Genomic DNA, 7199 nt, shown 5'->3' with positions numbered 1-7199 from the left:
AGTGCTGTTTAATAGCCACACAAAAGAAATTTTTAGGCATAAACCTAAGCACAGAAACAGTATACCAGCACAAAGAAAACTACAGTTCACTATTACAAGAGACCTGAACAAATTGAGGAATATTCCATTTTCATGGATAGGAAGGCTTAATATCATGAAAATATCAATGCTACCCAAAGCAATTTATAAATACAATTCCCATCCAAATTCCAACTTCATGCTTTAAAAAAATGGAAAGAGTAATTACCAACTTTATATGGAGAGGGATGAAATCTAGGATAAACAAAGAACTCCTTAAGAAAAGAACAAAGAATACTTACCTGGCAGGGGAGATACCATGATCATGAAGGTGGTTTTCCCAGGGCGAGGCTTATCCATTGCACTCTGGATGTGCTGACCCCGGTGATTTCCCCAAATGTGGGAAACTCGACTGCATAATTTGCAGTAGTGGGGGACTGCGTTGGCGCTCTCCCCTGAAAAAGAAAAGAAAAGAACAAAGTAGGTGGCCTTTCACTAACTGACCACAAAACTTATTACATAGCCACAGAGTTATAAAGTGTATCACTGAGAAAATTGGGACAAAGTTAAGGGGCGCAGTTCATGGCATAGACATACGAGCAAATATAATGAAGGGGCCATATGCTGTAGAAGAAACAATATATGACTGAAACCAACTAAAATTAAGATACTTAAAGGCATCAAAAGACTTCATCAAAAGAGTATAAAGAGAGTCCATGGACTAGGAAAAAAATTCTTAGCAATGACAAAACAGACAAGGGATTAATTTCTAAAATATTTAAATTATAATATAGATGCATATACATATATACATGTTCTTATATATAATCCAATTAAAAGGTGAACAAAAGACAGGAATAGTCCACCAAAAATGACACTCAAATAGCTAAGATGCAGATGAAAAAATGCTCATGGTCTCTAGCCACCTAGGAGACACAAATCAAAACCACGGTGAGATGTCACCTTCCACCAACATTAATAGCCCAATCCATAAAAACAGAAACTACAAATGCTGGAGAAAGTGTGGAGAGACTGGAACTCTCAGACACTGCGTGTGGGTTTGCAAACATATACAACCATTGTGGATGATTGGTCTGATAGAGCGTGCTAGAGAACCCGAAAGCCCTCTGTGTTTAACTGGAGATTGACCTGGCACTGAGATCTTTCCCAAAAGGACATAGCAGCTAGAATAGTCATCTGTGAAGACCAGTGTTCCGCAACAAAGAGAGCCACAAAGACACCACTAGGTGTTGTTCTGAACTACATGCAGAGAACATTACAGCCACAGTGACATCTGAGCTGAGAATAAGACAATAGCAAGAAAGGGTTCCTCACATCAGCTGGGATCAAATTTTTGAGAGCAGGTGGGAGAATGACCTCTTTCTTAGTGGTTGCCACACAAAGGTGTGATGAGGTCCCCCTCCAGACTTGCATGTCTGTTGGTAGAAAAAGGGGAGGACCAAATTCCTAGTGTGGGCAAAAATGACTAATAACATTTGTAAGGAACCTTGGGGGAAGTATGCCTGGTACTATGTTCCTAACAGGCCACATTTGTCAGACTTTCTGTTTCTGTACACTCCTTGGGGACCCAGGCCATGTGCTGTAGAATACTGGGACATTTAACTCTGAATCTTCAAAGCTCAAAACATCTCAAAAGGCCATACCAGCAGGATCCAAGGTGGAAACCTCTCTAGGTGAATTAAACTCTAACTCAAACACACCTGTAACCTGCAGACTTAAGACTGAAACTACATGATGTGTGAGGAGCAGGCAACAGCTACACCAAGAGTATTGAGCTGTTGGTAGGCAGACTAACATTTACTTACTACTTCAATGTCCTACTTCCTGTATTAAGATATGTATTGTTCTTTAAGATATGTATTATTCTGGCAGACCCGTGTCTGAACTTGTCAGTGAATGTTATTGTAAGTTTTGCCCGACCATCTACGCCCATTGTTGGTGTAAATAGCATCTGATCACATAAGGATTTATCCTGGTCAAGTCAATAATCCATGTATTGTGATTTGTAGTTAGCTTACATTTGTTCAATCTCCCTTTCTCAATAGTCTTTTAAAATTATAGCCATGAGCTAATCAATGACACTATAATCAGAAAGAACTTATGCTCCAGGGCGATGATCGATAAGATTCTCTATCATAAAATAACAAAGACATCTCTAAGGGGAACCAAGGCAGATAAAACACAGATTCAGGAATGACTTTGGGGCTCACACTTCATCCTTGCTCCAATTTGAGAACAGTTAGTTTCTGCAACATGGCCCTGCTTGGTACTTGCGCTATGAAGGAAACACAGAAGATATGGGTGGTATAACAAAGTGTGGTGAAGAAATTAAATGGTGCTCAGATATTGGAAAGAATAGAATGTGGGGTCTTAAAGATTTGTTTTCAAGCAAGCAGCCATCTAAGTGAGATGTCACCACATGGAAGAAGCACATCAAAGTCCATGATCCCAGAAGTGTAAATTATATAATCCAAATCTGAAGGAAGGAATACAGGAGAATCAAAGTTTAAGTTGTTAGATTCTTGCACTGAAGGCTAGATGACAGTAGAAGCCCAAAATACATTTGCAGAATCTACACAAGGAATGGGCCTCTGGTGATTTCCCTCTAATTATGATTGAGGGATGGGAAGAACCTGGTTTTCAGACTGAGAGTAGTGTAGAGATGACTACAGTAGATTAAAATGATAAATCTGACTTGAATGGTTAAAATCTTGTTATTTGATCTCCCTTTGTGCTTGATCTGGTTTTTATTATTTTCTCTGTGTGCATGTGGTTTTTTTTTTCAGATTGAGGGTTATCATCTCTGTTGTATGTTGTCATTGTTGGTAGATTTTGTGACTCTCTGTTATGTATGTTTTTAATGTTTTGGGTATTTTAAACACAGGATGGGTGAATCTATAAAAAACAATAACTATAATAAGGGTTCCTGGAGGTTATGAAAGGGGAGGTAGGGAGGTAGGGGGAGCAGATACCAAGGAGTACAAGAAGGAAGAAAATGTTTAGAAGCTGATTGTGGTAGCGATTGTACAACAATGCTTGATATAACTGAGCTGTGGAATAGTATGATGTCTGGATTAGGTTTGAAAGAAAATAAACTATGGCCACAAGAAAGGGAGAGAAACAGTGGTGAGTGCTTCTTCAGCTGGGAGCCACCCTCTCCTTCCCTGCACAGACACATGCAAGCATACCTCACCCTCACTACAAGGCTAATGCACTATTCGGCCTTAGCCCATCTGCACCCAGAGGCTAAATAAATCTCTCTGTTTGCTAACATTTGGCCTCATGTCTGAGTTTAGTCACCTTACTGAGCCTTACAATGGAAAGCGATATGGTGATATCTCAAGCATTTTAGAATAGAAATCCTATATAATCCAGCAATACTGTTACTAGGTATATACCCCAGAAAAATAAGAGATGCAACACCAAAAGATGTTATCTCCCATCTTTGTGACAGCACTATTCCCAATAGCAAGAGTTGAGAACAGCCCAAAAGGCCACCTGTAGAAGTATGGATCAAAAAACATTGGTACATAGATACAAAAGGAGGACTATGCAGCAATAGAAAAAAATGATGAAAACATGAAGCACCTCACTGAAACAGATAGACATGGAAAACATTATGCTGAGCAAAGTTAGTCAATCACACAAGGGTAAATATGGAGTGAAACCACTAATATGAGCATAAACACCAAGACAAAGACAGGCATATTTCTCAAGTCATGTGGTCACTTAATGCGGTCTCCTAAACATTGAAGTGCCATAGCTCTCTAATGTATGTTATTCATCTATGATTTCCTTATGTGTACATCTAAAAACCTCGAGAGGAGGCCGCACCTCAGCTGGAGGTCGGCTTTTCATTTGGAGGGAAAGGAAAATGGCCAAGCAGTTCTTGCCATGCAGCATATTCCCAACACCATCCCACATCAACAGTCGTACAACGGTCTTCAGTGAATTTCAATGCAAAATTAAAAACAGAGGAGGGGGCATATATCTGCCTCTGAGAAACTGAGTTCACTTCTGTCAGTGGAAAAATCAAGAGGGACAACCTGCCATTGGGAAAAAATGCTTAACATTACTTATGTAGACTGTCAATGAGAGAATCATCCTAGTGTTATGTTCCTAATCATGCTTTTTTTTTTTTAATTAACCTAATTTAGATTCAGTAGTTGGTGACCCAGGCCACATACTATAGGCAAGCAGGATTTCAGATTTTGTCTATTCAAGGTGCATAGCATTCTTCACAGGCCACACCAGAAGGATTCAATTTGGAAACCCAACTAAGGCAACTGAACTTTACCCTAAATACACCTGTTGCAGTTTTAAAAAATCGAAATACTCCTTTGGACCTATGGTAAAACATCATAGGGTTGGGATAAGGTGACTGGTATTCCAAGGTTGTGGAAGTGGAAGTTGTTGGTCTTTGGTAAACTCCCTTGTTTTTGACCTCAAGGGCAGCAGTTTAAAACCATCAGCCACTCTATGGAGCAAGATGAGGCTCTCTACTCTCATAAACAGTTACCGTCTTGGAAACTCACAGGGACAGTTCTACCCTGTTGTGTAAGGTCACTATGACTTGGAATTGACTCAATGGAAATGACAAGTTAAGACTTCTCCATAATTGCTGTTTTCATACCTCTATTTGCTTGTCAGGACATACTCTTGCAGATGTACTCTTGCTTTAGTGACTGATAGTTAGTGAAAGTTGTGTTCAGTTCTCATTGTTTTAGTAAACAGTGTTCAGTAATTTGCTTTAAATCTGTGCAATTCAACAATCCATGCATTTTAGTCTTAAAACTTTCATATATATATAATTATATATATATAATTTCCTTTTCTCAATAATATTTGAAATTAATATTAGTATTAGAACTCCCAAATGTCCAATGGAGGTTGTTTATATAATTTCTCAAGAAACTGATAATGCTGACTTTAAAATGGACCAAGTCCATATATAAATCATAATAGATATACAAATGGATTTTGAGCTCAGACTTAATCGCAAGCACAAAACTAAGAAAAATTAGTTCTTATGATGCGGCCCCTGCTCGATATTTGCCCTCATGAAGTGATCACTGAAGATATGGTTACTATAGTACAGTGTGGTGAAGCAATCAGACAGTGCTTAGTTAGAAGGGAAAAACAACAACAACAGCATCTAGGGTCTTAAAGACTTGTCTGAAAACTAGCAGCCATCTAAGTGAAGTGTCAGGTAAATCACACTGAAGGAGCACACCAGCCAGTGTGATTGAAGAATTATTAACAATAATAGATGAGATAAGAGGAGGCGACTGAATTAGAGCTTAAATTCTGGGTACCAGTTTGCAGAAGACTTTAGATAATTGTAAAACCCAAACTCCAAAGCGCCCTCACATGGACTCAGCCTCCATTGAAGGCCCTGGGTCAGTCCCTTGACCAAGATGTGCATAATCTGGCCCCCAACCGAGTGCATCAGGTTTTCATAGGTTCCTTCCTCTGAAGTGGGAAGCTGAGTCCTTGTCAGTTCTTAACCTGGAAGTTCCAATGAAACCTGTTCACTTTGGGCGACCCTGTTGGTATGTGAAAAACCAATGACATAGCTTCCAGCCTCACAAGACAGACACGCTATCACAGTACGCCATGGTCTGCTCAAAGGACAAACTGGTCTGTTTTGGAAGTATGGCCAGAGTGCTCCTTCGAGGCAAGGATAGCGAGACTTCATCTTACATACTTTGGACAACTTGTCAGGAGAGCCCAGTCTCTGGAGAAGGACATCATGTTTGATAAAGTAGAAAGGCAGCTGAAAAGAGGAAGGTCTTCAAGGAGATTAATTAACACCATGGGTGCAACAAGGGACTCAAACAGGAAAAAGTGTGAGGATGGAGTAGAACCCGGCAGCACTTCATCCAGTTGTACATGAAGTCACAATGGGTTCGAACCACCTCGTTGGCACCTACCGACAGAGTGCATCGGAAAGGTGATTCCTGCAGGTATAGTTAGGTTAAAATTTAACATCTTACCATTTGTTTTCCCTTTCGACTCATTTTTACCTTATTCTAGCTTGTATTACTTTCTCCTTTGTTTGGGGTCAATGTGGTTTATTCTTTTGCTGCTATTTGGGCTTGTGGGGGGAATGATTTTCTTTATATGAAACTCAGGATTGGTATGTTAGACAGGGTTCTCTAGAGAAACAAAACCAGGACACTAATGATTTTACATATATTTATATATATATAAGACATAAGAAACAAACAATTTATAAAGCAGTACAAATGGCTCAGTGCAACTCACTTCCGTGATACAGCTGTGAGACACTGGCATTCCTTCAAGTCTTGAGGGTAGTCTTCTGTAGAGCAATTCAGGCTATATGGCCACAGGCAGCAAACAGCAAGGCAGGTCAACAACAGTCAGCCAGCTGACAAGGTCTAACAGTCCCCTGCTCAAGCGATGTATACTCCAATAGCGCGGTGAAGCAGGTCTTGAAGGAACCTCAAACTATAGCAACACAGTCCACGAGTTAGGTGTCCCACAGGTAGGGTAGCTTGCACATTGAGGCAGAGAACAAGCTAAGGCAACTGCACACTGTCCTGATCATCAAAGAGCAAGAGACAAGAGAGGGGAGGCTCGCGGAGCCATTTATCTCTCCACCCTTCAATTAATCCCACACGTGTGCCTTGGCCATGTTGACACCATAAACCTACCTATCACAATAGGTAACTCTATAGAGAGAGCAACTAGATTAATAGTTTCTTAAGTTGGGGGAAAATGGAGAGCTAATTAATTCAAAAGTGAAGAAAATGTTCTAAAATTTGTGTTGCTGAATGCACAACTCTTTAATATATTTAAACAATTGAATTATATGATATTTGAATGATATGTGAATTAAAAAGAATTGCATCAAATAAGCATTTTAACTATTATTATATATCGTCATTACAGCTCTTATTTTCAAAAAAACCCCAGAAGCAATTCAACCATAGGACATTGCCATAATAATGTTTACCCAATGAGAAAACCTTAGACTACATGAACCAAACTCTTAATAGAATTGAACGGAGAAGTAGACAACTCAACAATAATAGGAGACTTTGATACATCAACTTTTTGAATAAGACTTTTATCGACATATCTTATTCATTGTAATATATCCCTTCCCTTCCCGTACCATTCTGCTGTGCAGTTCC

The 7199-nt window shown here is 39.5% G+C and overlaps 1 non-coding gene across 1 annotated transcript; it reads left to right on the top strand.

The window, feature by feature from the left end:
• Positions 1-312: 312 nt before the first annotated feature.
• On the top strand, positions 313-476 carry LOC115868746. Its single transcript, XR_004045749.1, has one exon. It is a non-coding gene; the product is annotated as a U1 spliceosomal RNA (small nuclear RNA).
• The last annotated feature ends 6723 nt before the right edge of the window (positions 477-7199 follow it).

The sequence above is a fragment of the Echinops telfairi genome, unplaced genomic scaffold, assembly GCF_000313985.2.
Source record: "Echinops telfairi isolate 266 unplaced genomic scaffold, ASM31398v2 ScPeMD7_1;HRSCAF=3_0, whole genome shotgun sequence".
In the NCBI taxonomy this organism is placed as follows: domain Eukaryota; kingdom Metazoa; phylum Chordata; class Mammalia; order Afrosoricida; family Tenrecidae; genus Echinops; species Echinops telfairi.
The sequence above is the reverse complement of the archived record's forward strand: the minus strand, read 5'-3'. Positions and strand labels throughout refer to the sequence as shown.